General features: G+C 40.3%; 1 protein-coding gene across 6 annotated transcripts in view; it reads right to left on the bottom strand.

Annotated features, from left to right (window-relative positions):
• Nucleotides 1-19,396, bottom strand: part of CUNH18orf54 (chromosome unknown C18orf54 homolog) — a 55,171-nt gene that overhangs the window by 12,559 nt on the left and 23,216 nt on the right. For 3 of the 6 annotated variants that reach the window (XR_003435256.1, XR_003435250.1, XR_003435255.1), the window contains exons 9-13: nucleotides 9,609-9,716; nucleotides 5,964-6,141; nucleotides 4,316-4,381; nucleotides 3,158-3,311; nucleotides 1,760-1,868 (exon numbers count right to left, since the gene is read on the bottom strand). The gene's annotated coding sequence lies outside the window, so the exon portion shown is untranslated. Of the gene's footprint in view, nucleotides 1-1,049; nucleotides 1,164-1,759; nucleotides 1,869-3,157; nucleotides 3,312-4,315; nucleotides 4,382-5,963; nucleotides 6,142-9,608; nucleotides 9,717-19,396 lie in introns of all 6 variants that reach the window. The other 3 variants (XR_003435253.1, XR_003435252.1, XR_003435251.1) reach the window with 3 other exon arrangements.

The raw sequence follows: 19,396 nt of genomic DNA, 5'->3' as shown, positions 1-19,396 counted from the left end.
CTGTTTCTGAGACAAACTCCCACAAAAATTAAAAGATGCTCTATTTAAAGTAAATGTCCCTCAAAATGCACTAGTGAATTCAATAGTGTAGAACATCATGCAGAAAGAGCATTAATCACCATGTTCTAATTAAGGGTTATCAGTGACATTCCCTAATTAGGCAGAGGATTTAAATTGCAGTTTTACCACCTCTACGCCCGCCTTTCTACTTGCCTGGGAAAATTCAGCCTTCTGGGAGAGCAGCATCCTAACGGTCTTCTAAAAAAGAGTTCGAGACTGAATGTGCGCACGAACGCACACAGATGAGCACGAAGCACACCAACAATAAAATCCGATCCTTGAAATTAAATCTGTGGAAGATGACAATGCCCTTTTCCAATTTATTAAAGCTTTCACTTCTAAAAACATAAAACTTTTGCTATGGGTGACATAAAAGGTGAATTTCAGTCTGTTCTGATTCTTTCTGTCAAGACTGATTCAGGTACAAGCTAGAGAAGCCCATTTTACCTGTAGATCTCCCCAGGAGCCCTGTAGTAACATGCTACTTCGTGTGGTTTTTCCGAAGAATCAAAGGGGGTGATGTTAATAACTTCACCAAGATGACAAGTATGCGTCAGAAGGATCCTGGATAAATGGGGATATATGGCCACCCTGCTGGCGCTCCACATCTCCCCACCCCCCCACTCATCTTACACTGAGAGGCAAACAGCCAATTTCACAGTCCCCAGAGTAGAGCACATTAAATGCTTGCATTACCTGAGAATGCAAAACTCTGAACATGTAAGCAGGTATTCCAGCCCCTCACCATCAGTGATAAACCTCTTTATCAGTCCTGAAATGTTCTTAGCCCCTTCTCATGCTAAGAGCAAACTTGGAAGTTACCTAGCAGGACCTGCATGGTATCCTCTGTGGAAATGGCCCAGAAAGCCATTGGCACAGAGTCCTATTATGCTACCAACAACTGAACCAAAACAAAGAAATACCTCCTGTTTGCTTCTTTCTGCACTGAAAAGGAAAGTTCAAAAAAAACCTGTTCACAGAGGAATTACCTTTGCACATCCACTTATTACATATCCCATTTCATTTGCATTAAAATGAAAATGTGGCTGTCTTAATCCATTGTTATAAATCTTGAGTGTACTCAAAGTGAGGGCATTTTTGTGCTTGAGAAAGAAAAAGAAAAATGAAATCCAGTTATTTAGCCAACATTCAACTCAGCAACTTAACATAATAGTAACTAATATTTATGAAGCCCTCACTGAGAACATGCAATTTTTTATGTTCTTTACATTTATTATGTCACTTGTCCTTTATAATAATCTTATAAGGTTGCCACCAACCTTATGAGATGAAATTAAATTCTAGGTTGGTTGAGTATACTAGGGTCACCCAGTGGCAGAACTGGGATTTGAATCAGGGAATTTGATGCCACAGCTGTGCTCTTAGTCATTAAGCAATACAGCCAGTTGAGCATTTAAAACAAATGAAAATGAAAAGAGAAATCTCACGAGCATCCAGTCCCTTTGTTAATGTAACCACCCACGCCAAGAAGTTAAGCTCCCAAATTCACAATGAGGCCTCAATCAATAGTTTGCATTGATCAAATCAACCAGTGTTTGACTAGCTCTTTCCTTTTCCTTTGTCTAGAAAAATGATGAATCCAATCTAAATCTCATATTTCATCCATTTTAATAATAATTAAATAATAATTATTAAATAAATAATCTTTTAATAATTTCAAAACATTTTTCTCAATTACCTGATTCAGGAATTCACTAAAAATTTTTTCATTGTTGCTTAGTTCACTTCTGTTTTTCCAATATTGTGCCAATTGTATTTTCCCCCTGGAAATTGATATTCTTTTGAACCTGAATCAGATGAAGTTTAAAAAACAAAATAAGATAAAACTACTTCAAAATGGTACTACAAAAGGAGAGTCAAATGCAGTTCTAGTAAGGTACATAGCCCTTCTATAGTCAAAGTTTATGTGGTAGGAATTGCCAATACCACATCCTATGTTCCCCCAAGATATTGATCTGATACTGTCAGATACTATCCTAACTTCCCAAACTCTCTTGAAATTTCTAACATAGAGTGGCCTCTTTAAGACAGACATTCAAGTCAGAGGACCTGGCTGGAAAACGTGAGAGTCATCCTAAATACCAATCCCTACCTCTCCCCTCAATCCGTCAACGAAGCCCTGTCAATCCTGTGTCTCTAAATTCTCTGCTTCTCAACAATTCTTTCCCTCTCACATAGTGCAGGCCACCATCACCCCCTTACTGGAGGGACTGCAGGAGCCCCTTGACTCATCACCCTGCCTCTCACCTGGCCACTTCCAATTATTCTCCACAATCCAGCTGGATTGGTCATCACTTCAAAAAACAAAACTAACACCAACTCAAAAAGATATATGCACCCCATGTTCATCGCAGCATTATTTACAATAGCCAAGATACGGAAACAACCTAAGTGCCCAAGCTCACAGATACAGAGAACAGAGTGGTAGCTGCCAGTGGTGGGGGTGGGGGTGGGTGAAATGGTTGAAGGAAGTCAAGAGACACAAACTTCCAGTTACAAAATAAACACATCATGGGCATGTAATGTGGAGCAAGGCGGCTATAGTTAGTAATACTGTATTGCATACTTTAAAGTTGCTAAGATCTTGTAAGTTCCCGTGACAAGGAAAAAATCTGTAACTATGTATAGTGATGGATGTTAACTAGACTTATTGTGGTGATCATTTCACAATATATACAAATATTGAATCATTGTGTTGTATACCTGAAACTAACATAGTGTTGTATGTCAATTATACCTCAATAAAATAAAATAATTAAAAACCTCATTGTGTCACTCTCCTATTTAAAGCCCCTTAATTGCTACATGATCGGCCTCTCCTCTCTCATAAGCCTCTTCCCCTACAGCATCTCCCAGCCCCAGCACACCCCCCTCACACTCTGAATTTTTTTTCCACATTCTCTTTTGTTTCCAGGCCTTTTCTCACATTTCCTACTCTGTTGAGAAATGTGTCTTTTCAAACTTCTCTTGACTGTGACCCACTGTAAAAAACACATTACATCTCAATCCAATACACCTATATAATCATATATATAAATACTTAACTAAAAAGGCTTCACAAAATAACATACTATACCTTTCAGGTCATACAATTATCTCCACACAAGGCTATCTGGAGACTGTGAGCAATCAGCATTGACAACCAGTTCTGCCAAGCTGGGAGGAAGACTGACCCCCTCATCCTCTTTTTGCTTATGGAATGTTCTAATGAAACTAATTCCACCTTCAGGCTGAAACACATAAGAGACCATATAAGGTATTTGTGAAACATTCTACAAATTTTAACAATAGAAGGGGCGGTAGCTGAGGATAGGGCAGCATTGGCACCAGTGTGGTTTTCAGTGGCCCAGTCAAAAAAGCTGAGCTCGATTAGCCTAAGACTCGTGATCTTTATGAAAATCTTCCAAGCATTCAATGTATGGGCATTAGTATTTTATGGTCAATATAAACGCCTGCAAAAATATACACTGGTTCCCATGCTTACCAACACTCTCACTAATGACTCATTTCTTCTACTTCTCCCTATAACATTAGAGCAGCATCTGCTGCAAGATAAATCTCAAAATCTTATTTAGATTCCTAAATTTACCACAAAACCCCTTCCAGGTACCACTCACGGGCCATCACCAATTCTGATCACCCATTTGCACTGTCAGCATCCACATCTGACCCTCTATACCCAGCATTATCAGCAATCCCTCCAGTGATAGTATAACTACTGAAAGAGATCAGAAAGAGAAAAGCAGCCGTTCCTCAGGAAAACTGTGGGAACCTCTGCATTAGATTAGGAAAACACAGTTACATTATCTGTAGCGAAGTTATCCCTGGATGAGCAAATGGCTTTTCAGAGATGAAAATTATAGTAATTTTTATTAACTATATCGTAACCTTTCTACCAATTCACTATACAGTAGCTCCTACAGCAGGCCTTCGTAAGGGAAAATAAAGAGCAATTCAACTTCAATGCTCTTGAGCCCATTACCCCAATGTCACTTTGCTGACTGCTACCTTAGAAACCCGAATATTCGTGCTCTCTTTGTACCCTCATGGGATTTGCTCTCAGCAGTGGTACAGACCTCAAGTGACCTGGAAGCAATGCCCTCAGGTATAGAAAAAATTACATCATCAGCTTCCAGGGTTTGAAGTTCATGATGTGTAGAAAAGAAGAGCAAGAAAAGCAGTCTTCACTCCCCACATTCTCTATCCAGTGTACTGTGTTTTTAGGGAAGTTCACTTGGCCAGCTGTAACACTGTACGTGGTAACGACAGCACCATCAACCGCCCCAATCCATGCTGTCCCCTGAAACATAAACGGAAGAGCTCATCCAACACTACTTTAGAGCAATGCTCCTCAACCTTTTTTCATTACCTCCCTTCTAAGGTACCATGTTAGACTTTTTTTTCTAATCACCACCCTGTGAAATGTTAACACTACAGAGGTACTACAGATCTGTATACTGTATACACATACTGCTCATGTACTACATGTACATCTATGCTTTATACATAAAAAGAGTAATATTTTTACCCTGCTAACAACCAGTTTTTGCCCCCTTTTGGGCAATATCACCCCCACTGAGCATTCAGAGCTCTAAGTTCATGCTAGTTTGATAGTCTGAAAAGACTGCAGGCACATGTGTACGCACATGCATGTGTGTGCTTGCGTGTGTTTGTGTGTGTATGCATACAGAGACGTATGTATTTTCCAGATAAGAAAAAGTCTGCATATAATTTTGATAATAATAATAGTAATAACATAGTGCTTTACTGTGTGTCCAGGTATTCTTCTAAGAAGGGTTTCCTCTCATATAGATAAAGCTCTAATCTCTCTTCTTGCTGTAAATTCTAAAATCAAGTGAATTGTCCAAGTATAAAAAAGGAGTTTTATTAACAACAACAGAAATATGTCACACACAAAAAACTGGCTGATCTATTAATAAGATCATCAGGGTAAGACCAAACTCTGAAAGTTCTATGAGAGCTTAGTCACTTCAGCTTCCCCAGGGTCTGGAATACAGAAGCCATAAGTACATTTCAGAATTAATGACTTATTTGAAATTCAAGTAAGCACACTAATTTCACTTCCAAAAAATTCTGAAAGGTCTAAACCACAAAAGGGCATCCAACTGGCTGATCTCAGAGACTCCAGGCTGAACATCAGCAAACCAGTTTGTTATTACAGTCACTGCTTTAGTCCTTAGAGGGAAGCTGTAGTTTCTTTGATCATTAGATCAAGCTACTAGTTTTAGCTTTGGCTCAAAGGATGGAACGGTGGGGATTTCCCTGGTGGCACAGTGGTTAAGAATCCGCCTGCCAATGCAGGGGACACGGGTTTGATCCCCGGTCCAGGAAGATCCCACAGGCCACAGAGCAACTAAGCCCGTGCACCACAACTACTGAGCCTGCGCTCTAGAGCCCAAGAGCCACAACTACTGAAGCCCATGCGCCTAGAGCCCATGCTCCGCAACAAGAGAAGCCACCGTTATGAGAAGCCCGTGCACCACAACGAAGAGTAGCCCCTGCTCGCCGCAACTAGAGAAAGCCTGCGCACAGCAACGAAGATCCAACACAGCCAAAAATAAATAAATAAAATTAATTAATTAATAAATTTATATATAAAAAAAGATGGAACAGTGATCTTAGCTTAACAATGTATGAAAAATGATTTCATACTGAAGAAAGAAGTTCAAAGTGATGCCAAGAATAATTAAAACAAACAGGTTAATGCTTCAAGGCACTGATAACTAATCTAATTGAGTACATAGCCAAAGCCTGGATGTGGTCTACCACTTATTTAAGTAGGTTTTGCAACAACCTAAATAATAGCCTGAGGACACACAGCACAAATGCTTAAGGGCAGAACGTGGGCAAACTGGTGATACCTGTACAAGACAGCCGTGTTCGGAGGCCGTTGCTTTTTATTCTCAGGGTCCCCAGGGTCATCTGTGAGCTCTGACTGTTCAAGCTGCTGCCAAAGGCGTCTTCTTCAATGCTGAGATAGTCTTCGGCATTGTTCCTGTACCAGGCCCACTGGATTGCACCACCGGGGAACTCAAACACCTGAAAAGCCATAAGCAAATCAGCAGCATGGAGGCCACCTCCTGAGGAACGTGAGGCCACCATGGCCTATGGGGTAAGTGGGAAGCACAAGGGAAAAGGCAAGGTGGTGTGGCGAGTACTGGAGGCCCCAAAAGGAAGAGAAAGAATAGGTCTGCAAGACTCCGGGAGACAACGTGGTACATGCAGTGCTATCAGTCTCTGTTTGACATAGAAAAGAACACCTGTCTTGGCAAGAGAACAGGGCTGTCCTGCACTTCTCCCCTCCAGCCAAACATAGAACTATCTACTAAAGAAAAATTCTGCCTGGAGCCAATATCCACCCAAATTTCCCCCTTCTCTATCCCTCACTTCCTTTCCTCCAAACAGCCCGCAGCTGCTTCCTTCCAATGAAGAGAGAACAAAGCTTAGAAAACAAGCAATGGAAACTTTGTTCTGGAATCACCATTTATAATAGATGATTCTTTTTCCTAATACGTGTGATCCATACGTTGGATTTAGGTAAATGATTAAGAAACTTGAATTTTGGATCAACACCCTTTTGCACCATGGGAATTGCTGTTTGCAGAGGCTGGGCTCCAGGTTCTGAATGGGGCTGAGAGTTGTTAACATAAACCAAGGAGAGAATCAGGACTCCAGATGCAGTGGTAATGGTGCAGCCAAGAGACACACCAGGAAAATGCTCGTCAGTGACCACTGCCTCTTCTTTTCCTAGGAGAAATTATGAAGCCATTATTCTCTACTCTTGATGTATGAGAAATATTGCCTCCTTTCTCAATTTGGTTTATTTTCTCTTTATTTAAAAAAATGCATTTGTGGGATAAACATACTGAGTAAAATACTACATGTGGGGCTTCCCTGGTGGCGCAGTGGTTGAGAGTCTGCCTGCTAATGCAGGGGACACGGGTTCGAGCCCTGGTCTGGGAGGATCCCGCATGCCACAGAGCGACTAGGCCCATGAGCCACAAGTACTGAGGCTGCACGTCTGGAGCCTGTGCTCCCCAACAAGAGAGGCCGCGATAGTGAGAGGCCCGCGCACTGCGATGAAGAGTGGCCCCCACTTGCCACAACTAGAGAAAGCCCTCGCACAGAAACGAAGATCCAACACAGCAAAAATAAATTAATTAATTAAAAAAAAAGAATAAGGTCTTTGAATGCAGAGAATGTGCTTTAAAAAAAAATACTACATGTGTAAATAAATATACACATACGTACACTCACAGTATGGTCAGGCCCCATAAGACGGCTGCTCTCTTGCTCCCTGTACACCCCCTGCCCCCCTCCCCAGCCCTGCCTCATGCTTACTTATGCACATGACTGCCTTCCCTCCTAAGTGGAAAGTTTAATCAGTAACCACCTGCCTGATCGCTGCCCCCCAGAGCCACCTCCGCTAACCATTGTTCTAGCCCTGGGACCAGACCAGCTCCAGTATGTTCAGTCATCAACAGGAAACCAGGCACTTGCGTTGGTTGCTAACCCAGAGAGCTGTGCGGAGATGTGTTCCACAGTCCCCCTGGCAACCAAGGAGCCCTTTTGATGTCATGCCCCCTATAATTGATAGCCTCTTCCTCCCCTACGCAGGGAAGATTGCTGTCTTGTCCTGCCTGCCTGCCTGCCTGTACATGGTGGGTGTCACTCCAGGACCTCGGCCTCTGACTTGTAAGATTCCGTGTCCGGTGAATCACTGATGTCTCTGCCACTGACTCAGGCTCTCTCTTCAGTCTAGCAGCTGGGCAAGTGCAAGGACTGCAGGCTGCGGGGCACAGCCCCACACTCACACACACCCCGTATACCCAGATGACACCCAAATAAACAAGGATAAAAATAAAAATACAAGGAGCTGGGCCACAGAATAATACTAGAAGATTAAGTACCCAGTTAAGTTTGTATATGAAATGCATTCCAAGTCAGTCAGTTAGCCCCTATTTACCAGTTTCTTCACCTGAAAATCAAAGAGGTTATAAGTAGTATTTTCTAAGAGCTTTTTGGTTCCAGAATGTACAAATGCATTTACATGTACAGCTACATGCATGGGAATAAGCAACATATCAGTAGTCAATGGGCCTGACGGGTCTCTGTCTCTCTCTCCCCCTCCCTCCTTCATTAAATAGCTTCATTAAATTCCCTTCCTCCTGTGTATTACCTAAATGAGCTTCCAAGTCACCACCCATCTCCAAGTCACAATATTTCCATGTATTTCTATGTTACTATTTCCTGGTTTCATATCACAAATATATGCTATAAACAGCAGTATTATTTCTGAGTTATAACCCACATTACTGAAAGCTGCCAAGAAAATACACACCCTAACCTTTGGACCAATTTGCCCTCACTCCTCTGACCGCTAAAATGACCTTTATAAGCAATGATGTCCAGGACTCCTTTTCCACTGGTCTTTCTCCCTGAGCAAGCAAATCTTTGATCACTAATAATTCTAACAGACATTCTTACTTTAACATTCTTAAATATTCAAAAGAACACAAATAACAAATGTTGGTGAGGATGTGGAGAAAAGGGAAGGTTGGTGGGAATGTAAACTGGTGCAGCCACTGTGGAAGTATGGAGGTTTCTCAAAAAAACTAGAGATATAACTACCATATGACCTGGCAATTCTACTCCTAGGTACATAATAATAATTTAAAAAAACACTTATTCAAAGAGGTACATGCACCCCAGTGTTCACAGCAGCATTATTTACAATTTCCAAGATATGGAAGTGTCCATCAACAGATGAATGGATAAAGAAGAGGTGGTATATATACAATGGAATACTACTCAACCATAAAAAGGAATAAAATTTTGCCATTTGTAGCAACATGGTTGGACTTGGAGGGCATTATTGCTAAGTGAAATAAGTCTGACAAATACTGTATGATATCACTTATATGTAGAATCTAAAAAATACAACAAACTAGTCAATATAACAAAAAAGAAGCAGACTCACAGATATAGAGAACAAACTAGTGGTTACCAGTGTGTGTGGGGGGGAGGGGCAAGGTAGGGTGGGGCAGTGGGAGGTACAAACTATTGGGTATAAGATAGACTACAAGGATGTACTGTACAATACAGGGAATATAGCCAATATTTTGTAATAACTAAATGGAGAGTAATCTTTAAAAACTGTATAAAAATTTAAAAAATTATCAATTCTTAAATGGTACATTTTGTATAACATAATCATTTACCAACATATTCAATTTAACATTGTATAAGGGTAATATATTGAACAATAAACAACGCATTAATGCCATGAACAACAATTCATAGAAAGCTGGGCCATTAAGTAGCTACAGGAGTTAAGAGTTTATGAGAGATGGCAAGTCAGGAGATATTCAGAGCAGGAGATGGCTACCTTTCTGAAGAAGGTCACTTGAAGAGAGCTGGTCTAAAGAGGGACTGTTTCCTGACCTCTGCATAAAGGTTATGGGGGGAACTAATCTCAAGACTTAAGTCCCCATTTACATTCTTACCATTCTGGATATGGTATTCATCTTCCCCCCAGACACAATATTCTGCTTTGCATCTCCATGCATTTCAAATGCTAAGTTGTCCATTGGCATAGATGGGCAAGCAATTCACTGAAAAAGAAAAACGGGGGAGGGATGTAGCTTTAGCAAATGGAGAGATCCCTGAGAGGAGAAGAATGATAATTCTTAAGGAAGGAAGTGCTTATATAGAGCTGAAAGTTAAGGAAATGAAACAAAGAAGTTGTTTCTTAAACAATAATCTCAGTTGAAAAAAAAAAAAACCGTTGAAAGCATTGCCAAATTAGAGACCAACAAAACACTTCTTTTGGTCCCCAACTCTTTGCTCACTGATGGCACATACACAGATAATAACAACAATAGCTAACTAACATTTATTTCCTCCCTTCAACAAAGTACCAGGCACAGTACTAGGTGCTTTCCATACATCATGGGATTTAATTCTTACAGCAATCCTGTCAGGTACTATGATGATTATTCCCATTTTGTAAATTAGGAACCTGAGGCATGAAGAGGTGCGATAACTGCCTGAAATCACACAACTAGTTTTAGTGTAGAAGCAAAGCACCCTTTATCAAAAGATTCTTCCATGGCATTGGTCCTCTGCAGAGTTTGATGGTGGGTGCTCAGTCTAGCATAACATTTTATCACCCAAATCAGTCCTGCCTCTAGATAATGTGACTGATTTTTCTATGTGGTTTACTTATTAGATAATTTTGTTACCTGAAAGTTAAATCTTCATTTAAAATTCATCTTGCATCAGCTTTCCTGGTGATGAGCTGTGGCCTGAGTAAGCTAAAAACTACTACTGTAATCCACAAAACAGTCACCCATCCTCTTTTCCTTTCTATCTTCCTACCTTTATTCCTTCCATAAACATGGTTGAATGCCTACTCTATTCCAGGCTGTATACCACTCTACACATTACGAAGCCTTTTATTATCTTATAATCTAGTAGGAGAAATGGAAAAGAAAGCAAATAATTTCCCCCCAAAATGTGCTGTGTTCTGATAGAAGTATGTACAAGATCTTGTGAGCACAGAAAGAATAATTGTGTTTGAGATAGGAAGAAAAGGCAAGCCCTCTCTGAAACCATAATTTTGAGCTAAGTCTTCGAGTCCCAACACTGTTTCACTTGGTAGACACACTTAGTTACATTCTATTTCATATTTCTGACTTGCCTGTAAGTAGTTTAGTAACAGACCATGTGGTAAAAATATAGATTCTATCTGGGTCAGGCAGCTCAGGCTCTGACAAGGCTGAAGGTTAATCTATGCTCAAGTGATGGGGAGTGACTTTGTGGCTTTCCTAACATATCTCATTAAATCTAAGATGCATCAGTGACTCATATCAATTTAGCCTTTTCTCACAAAGACCTGGAATTTAAATGTATGGCATTGATTTTTGAGGTAATAAAATATTCAAAATAATTTATCTGTGGAGCCAGCAAGGTGATTTTCTCATCACGCTATCAGAGTACCATAAAACATATTTTTCCTATTAAATTTTCCTTGTGCATTTGTTAGAATGAATTCTACATTTTAACATCTCTAAAAATGGGATGTGCTTTACAATGAGTGGTCTGTAAGACTCAATGGAAATATAGGTGGTGTGGTCACACCAGTATATACTAGATGAATATCAGTCCTGCCAGTGGCTATAACCAGGGCAGAAGTTTATCGTGTGTGATTAAGAGTGAAAATTCTAGAGCCAGACCACCAAGGTTTGAATCCTAATTCTGCCACTTATTAGCTGTGTGACCTGGGGCAAGATATTTAACCTCCCTGTGCCTCAAGTTCTTTATCTTTACAATGGGGCTAAAAATGTTGCCCTCATAAAGGTGCGAGAGGACTGAACTAGTTAATATAAGTAAAGCACTTAGCACGGTGCCCATACATAGTAAATGTCCAATGAATGTCAGGCTTTTCCTTTTTAATAAGCACAAGTAGACTCACTACTTTAATAACACCCTTATCTTAATATGGTAGAAGGACATCTGAATTCATAAACCACCTATTATCCCTCCTAGTAAGTCAAATTACTACATCCTCACCCATTACCTTGAATCATTTATAGAATTGTCCTTACTTTGCAAATTAGAAAATCGGAATAAAAGACCTGCTTATATAAAGACAACAGAATTGTAACTAAAACCCAGGTTTTCTTATTGCCATTACAGTGAACTTCCTATCTAGACCATACCTAAGTACTACTGGCAATATATTTCTTAACTTTTAACCCCTTCATCTTCTTCTAACCCACCCTTTCACCATTTAACATCATTTAAACCCATGGTCACTTTAGTCTCCAAAATGGGCAGTGCTGGTGGGAAGGCAGAAGTCCTTAATATCTATGTAAGATATTCATCAGATACCCACCAAAAATATATTTTTTAATGAAAGAAACAGAAAATCACCATTAGATTATCATAATAATAATTGCTTCAAGCAAGATCCCTTGGTGGGTGCTTTTAACTTTTTAGTAATTTTATTACTGGTTGAAAGGTTAAGCAGAAAACAGAATATATGCATATTGTTTCTGTTAGAAAACCTGAGCCAACAGGATTCTTCCTTTATGCCATGCTGGCATAGAAGAAAAGGCAGTGCTTCTTTGTTTCAATAAGAACATTTCCCCAGCGGGCCCCCATCTCCAAGTTATCTGCCTTCTGTGATTCAGGTAGAAAAAGCTAATAAGATAAAGTTGGCAATTATTTGATTACTTCCTTTGAAATGTCTACCAGTAACAAGACTGATCAATGCTCTTATTATGCAAATGTGTCTTATCTATTGCCAACTTTCAGATGACCAGACACTGCAGACTGTTACAGTATCATAGAAGATATAGACCCTTGTCTCAAAGACAATAATGTAATGATTCGCACCAGTAACAAATATACAAGGAAAATTAAACAAGAAAAAAACTATGTTTTATAGTACCCTGGTAACAAGATGAGGAAATCCCCTTACTGGTCCCACAGATAAAACTTAATTTATTTTAAATATTTTGTCACCTCAAAATCAATGCCATACATTTAATTTTCAGACATTTGTGGGAAAAGACTCAATACATGTTCCCACTGCTGCCATAGTCCACCATTACCCACTGCAGAATGTTCTCAGGAAGAACTCTAACACTAAGAGGTGTTATGTGGGTATGGGCTCCTAAAATAAGTGTCAGAGAAGGGAAAGAGCTGGGAAGGAGCTCTGAACTTGTGAAGAAAATGAAAATATTCTATTCACGCAGCTCTACATGACAATCTGATCTTGGACAAGTTCCTTAACCTTGCTAAGTCAGTTTTCCTCATGTGTATAAAATTAAGGCTAGATTAAATAACCCTTAGGACTGTCTAGCTCTACCCACTTGAATTAGAGATATAATTATTTGGGGAAATAACACTGCTGGATTCCCAACACTCCCATTTTTTTCAAGATTTCATTGACATAATAATTCAAGATATTCAACATTCCAGCTTTTGTTTGTTCCCCAATATAAGTGCTTCATATGTAATTTTTAGTGCCAATCCAACAGCATTTTAGAACAGAAGGCTATTGAGTGGTGATATGAACAACAAAATCAGCTGAGTCCAACTCCAGAGAACTGTTACAGCTCATGTGCATTCATTCAACAAATATTGACTGTAATGGTTTATATCAGTGATATATCTGTTTAGAAGGGCATAGTTAACTTCTCCAAGAAGCAGACAACAGATAAATCACGAGAGATAACAATGATCTTAAGTTAGTTAATATGAGCAACACTCTATTGCTCCAATGCAAAAGAAACACAGAAACATTATACCTAGTGACTAATAACAATTGTAATAATGTAATAGTTAACATTTATCGAGGCTTCCTTTATGATCTATTTTACTGTCCCATTAAATGCTCATGACAATCCTCTGATGTAGGTACTATCACTAGCCCCACTTTACAAATGAGAAAGGCAAAGTGTAGAGAAGTTAACTAAACCAGGGTCACATAGCTAGCATGTGGCAGAGCCTCGAACACAGACAGGTCTGACTCCAGAGTCCCCACTTAGCCCTTGGAAACAAACAAAGAAACACCCAACATTTCTTGTCACACACAACCTTTGTTTTCTGAAATATATGTAACTATGAAGATATCTTGGTCAGCATTTAAGGATGAAAACATACAATGTAACAGAGGCTGTCAACTTCTTTTTGTCTCCAGACACTGACACTTGCAACACATTATCCCTCATCACAACCCAGTGATGGAGTTGAGGAAGAAATACCACCCAGCTAATCCTGACGTATCCACCCTGAGAACTCCACAGTATACATACGCATATCTGTATTCAAAAGCAACACTACATATGGCTCCACCTAAATCTTGCTTGTGGCTCCAAAAGATTTTTAAATAAAATGTATATTCCAAGATTTTTGCCACATTTCTCTCATGCAAGACTCGTGTTAAAAAAATTTCATCATACTTCAATAGCAGCTTATAATAAAGAAAACTGAATTAATTAAAAAAATTTAAATGATATATGTTTATAAATTACAGGTATATTTCTACATAGATACTGCAGTAAACTAGGGAAGAGAACAATGAGTAAGATGAGTAATCCAGGGAGAGCAGATAGTGAACCCAAATCAGGAAGGACGGAGACATAGTCACATATAACTGGAAGGAAGAAAGTTCAATAATTAATCAAGCTAGCAGAAGTATAACAGGGCTTCCCTGGTGGCGCAGTGGTTAAGAATCCGCCTGCCAATGCAGGGGACATGGGTTCGAGCCCTGGTCCGGGAAGATCCCACATGCCGCGGAGCAGCTTAAGCCCGTGTGCCACAATTGCTAAGGCCTGTGCTCTAGAGCCCGCGAGCCACAATTCCTGAAGCCCAGGCGCCTAGAGCCCGTGCTCTGCAACAAGAGAAGCCACCGCAATAAGGAGCCCGCGCACCGCAACGAAGAGTAGCCCCTGCCCACCGCAACTAGAGAAAGCCCGCGTCCAGCAACAAAGACCCAATGCAGCCAAAAATAAATAAAGTTTTTAAAAATGTTATTTAAAAAAGTACAACTTTATTAAAAGGATGACTACTTCTACTAGACTGTTTATAAACTAGTTCCTGTACAACCAGTGGTTGCTCACTTTTTTTTAAACATCTTTATAGGAGTATAATTGTTTTCCAATGGTGTGTTCGTTTCTGCTGCATAACAAAGTGAATCAGCTATACATATACATACATCCCCATATCTCCTCCCTCTTGCATCTCTCCCCAACCCTCCCTATCCCACCCCTCTGGTGGTCACAAAGAACCAAGCTGATCTCCCTGTGCTATGCAGCTGCTTCCCACTAGCTAGCTATTTTACATTTGGTAGTATATGTATGTCAATGCCACTCTCTCACTTCGTCCTAGCTTACCCTTCCGCCTTCCCATGTCCTCAGGTCCATTCTCTATGTCTGCGTCTTTATTCCTGTCTTGCCCTGGTTGCTCACTTTTAAAGCCAGTAGTGAAATTAGTCATCTCTAATTTCACCCCTTATCTCAACTCTGCCAACATTAAAAACATTCCTAACTTGCCCTCCTTTTATTCGAGGTCAGAAAATGTGGTGGTTTGTTTTTTTTTTTAATTTTATTTATTTATTTTTGGCTGCGTTGGGTTGTTTCTGCACGCAGGCTTTCTCTAGTTGCGGTGAGAGGGGCTTATTCTTTGTTGCAGTGCGCGGGCTTCTCATCGCTGTGGCTTCTCTTGTTGTGGAGCACAGGCTCTAGGCACATGGGCTTCAGTAGTTGTGGCTTGCAGGCTCTAGAGCAGAGGCTCAGTAGTTGTGGTGCACAGGCTTCGCTGCTCCATGGCGATGTGGGATCGTCCCAGACCAGGGCTCGAAGCTGTGTCCCCTGCATTGGTAGGGGAGTCTTAACCACTGTGCCACCAGGGAAGCCCAGAATATGTGATTCTTGGACAAGATACTGTTTAAAGTACTGAACCAAAGCCCTCATTTGTGTCATTCTTGCCAAGTGAGGCCTTCCAACAGTCAGAAAGGCCCTTGCTACACAGGTAATGCTAAGAGTTTGGACTTTCCTACTTGAACCTGAGACTATGGGTCAGAGAATGCTATAAAAACTCCGTGCTATAAAATCTAGACATTTCTAGATCCTAGAACTGGGATACAGAGACATCAGCTCCTACTCTTACAATTCAGAACTTTACAAAGATGACTCAAAGGGGAGTCCCCCTTCTATCCCTACTAGACAACAGAGGATTCCTACCCTTCCAATCATCCTGGCAGATGTCCCCTCTACTCCTCACCCCTCACCTCTATACCTTACTCATCCTTTCATACTTGGGGGCTCCTCTTTGTGACCATGGCTAAGTAGAGACCTGACACTGAACCCCTCAAATTTGACATTCTACTGTATACAGAAAACAAGTCACATGCAAACCAGGATACAGATGTTGTAACATCCCCTTGTAAAGTTACTTTGTAGGCATGGTCACCAGCTAGGAATCTGAAACTTCTATTAATCCATGAAAAAACTAACCAAAGCAGGGTCTGTTAGTTCAAAATAGTGATGCTATCAAAGTTCGTATTTCACCTCGTTGTCCCTTTCTGTTTTTACTCGTTCCCCACCTCACACCTTCTCTTTTCTCCTACTAGAAGTGAGAGTGTTGGGGAGGCTATGGCCACTGGCTTAGTCTACCAGCTAAACTTGCTTTAATCATATGTGCGGTGAAGAGGTCTAAAGGATAAGTAACAAGTGTACTTCCCTTGAACCTCCACTCCCAACTCATGATGTCAAGCCTATACCTTGCTGAAGACCCAAAGCGAAGTATTCTTCCAAGGGCCACCACTTTACAATGGCAAAAGCATTGCCTAGGCTCAAACACCCTCCCATTATGTGAGTGTGGGGATGGTAACTAGAAGAGACGGAGCACAAAGGACATCAGTGGTCTAACAGGAACCCTGGGCTGAAGCATCCTGAAGAGGAAGAAGAGAATTGGGATTTTAATCATAATGCTTACAGTCTAAAGAATGTATGTGGACTACAGAATGGAGACAGATGTTTCTTTCTCCTCAAAACAAAAGAGTTATACCTTGGTGTGGGAAGAGACGGAGATAAGAGCATTTCTTAATATATTCCAGCACAGTTTTCAAGAGTTGTAACTGGTGAATGAATGCCAGGGGCTGAGCTCAAAGCCTCCCCCCACCTAGGTGTATTAACATTATTAGCTGCTAGTGTTTACTGAAATCACGTGAGAGGCATTACCATTTAATTCTTGAAACAAAACTGCCAAGTACCTACTACAAACGGAAGGGAAAATTTAAATAAAGCCTCAGGCAAGATCCAGGAGCTTGTTTACAACAAAGAGCTAATAAATGGTGGAATCATAAAACAAATCTGCCCAATATTAAAGCACTGGTTTCTTCCACTAACAACACACAACATACCCTTCCAACTCAGTAATTTTGTATCAGACCTTTTTAATGACTCAAGTCTTTGCACGTCTTACTCTCTGCCTAGAGCAAACAACCTTCCATCCAATTTCTTTGATGGCAAATTTGTTCATTTTGGAGATCAGCTCAAGCATTCCCTCCTGAGCGAACTCATTCCTGATTCTTCCGGCCACTTAGCTGCTCCATCGCCTGTGCCTTAAAAGCAGTTGCTCCATCTTCATTTCTCTGAAACAATACTTACCTGGGGTAGCGTAACTGTATACACTTATATATTTCCATCGAGTTCCTCACGATAGCCATACTTTGTCATCATCTCTCCCACCCTTACACTCCTCTCTCCTCCTTCCACCGCCACGCAGTGCCAAATAAATGAATGCTGAATGGAATAATAAATTATCAAAGAACAATATGTAGATCCTTTATGATCTACTCTATGCATCTTGGACATCTGATGCCACATTTCTTAAAAAATGAAAACAACTCACCAAAATAGAGAGAGATAAATATGAGGTGATGAATGTATTAACAAGATGGAGGAATCTTTTCACAACATGTGTATATCAAATCGTCACGACATACACTTTAAATATCTTACAATTTTGTCAATTATACCTCAACAAAGCTGGGAAAAAATTAGCTATGGGTGGCAATAAGAAAAAATACAGTTGATGGATGTTAACTAGACTTATATACAAATATCAAATATACAAATATCGAATCATTATGTTGTATACCTGAAACTAATATATGTCAATCATATATCACTACGAAAAATAAAGTGCATACTCTAGAGTTTTGCTGTTAAGTAGGGCTCTGGATCATTTGTATAATATAGACATTTAAACAACACAGGGAAAGCTAGACAGCATTCAAAAAAAAGTGAGACAATAATGAACATAAAACTTTGTCCAAAAAAATAATTTAGAAACTAGAAACAGCCTGAAAAATGGAAGTAGCATTATTTTTGTTGGTTCCAATATTAGGAAGACCAAAATGTGAGATTGTCTTGAAAGGCAAAATTAAGAGTAATATGTGGAAGACACAGAAAAAATCATGGCTTAATTGAAGCAATATACTATAAAACAAAGCATTCCAATTGCAGGAAACGCTCAATTTCCAAAAACCCTCAAAAGTTATGTGGCACCTTGATGAAACACAATTGAAGGAACGCAATCTACTCCCCTGATATTCTGATCTTCTTTCATATAATTCCAGAATATTTACAATAGTCCCAGATTTCTAGTTCAGATCCATTTTCTTTTACAAAATTATCAAATTCATTAGATTTTGAAAATATTGGCCCAAGGTTTCTTACTGGGCCTGTTTTCCAAATGACCTGATATTTTTGCTATTTTATCTTTATTCCAGGTTCTTGGCTTGGACAGGCTACATAGTATATTGCAAAACAGGGAGGTCAGAGTTGGACAGGTGAAGCATTTTTTAAATTTCCCTTATGATGTTTTCTCCCACCAAAACCTTTCTAGAACCTGACAAGTTTCCATGCCAGTCATCAATTTATAGTCTCTCAGCTCCAAATTCACCCTGACGGGGCTCACCTGCTGCTTTCTGGCAGCTCCACCATCAGTAAACAAGGTGGGTATAAAGACACCAGGTAGTTCTCTGCCCCAGTCACAGTCCCAGAATGTATGGTTCTCCTTGGCGACCTCACAGACCTGGCCCAGGCTGGTGATCACCTTCCCAACTTTCCCAATACAAACCCCTTACGCTCCAGGTGTCCAGCCAGCACTGTCCAGCATGCAGAAAGAATCCTCACTCCCTCTCCAGGCCCACACCCAGACACCACCTGCAGCTTCCCTGAACCTTGGAAAATGGCTTCCTGCTTGCCTAGTAACTGAAAACCGACTCTGGTCTGGACAAACCAGTAAACTGTGCCATCAAGTGACTGCAGCTACAAGCTCTGACCCCAACTCTTAGTTCCTTCTTAAAAGGTTGTCCTTCCTTGAGCACTCTCCCTTATCTCTGGGGTACCATATAGAGCTCTCTTATATATCTCTTTTGTCACAATTTAAAACTTTTTTTCCCCCTGTGGAACCCGGGAGAGAGGGAGGCAGCCAGGTCCAGGGAAACACCACTTCTTCAGCTGCTGCAAATGCTGAACTCCTGGGAGTCTGACCAGTTTAAACCTTTTTTTTATATTAAGCTTCTCTTGTTTACAATCACTGTGTGGTTTCTGTTTCTAGATTGGACCCAGACTGATAGTTTCCCATCAAGCCAGGCTCAAAGAAGCAACACAATGAAAACCAGCCACTGAAAGTTTCCCTAGACTTAGTCCTAGATCTGTAAAATAGTTCATGTACCTGATGAAATGCAGAATATATAAAAACTCAAAAA

The sequence above is a fragment of the Aethalodelphis obliquidens genome, unplaced genomic scaffold, assembly GCF_003676395.1.
Source record: "Aethalodelphis obliquidens isolate GAN/ISIS:26980383/991018 unplaced genomic scaffold, ASM367639v1 scaffold19, whole genome shotgun sequence".
In the NCBI taxonomy this organism is placed as follows: Eukaryota; Metazoa; Chordata; class Mammalia; order Artiodactyla; family Delphinidae; genus Aethalodelphis; species Aethalodelphis obliquidens.
Note: the sequence above shows the minus strand (reverse complement) of the source record. Positions and strands in the feature narration are given on the sequence as shown.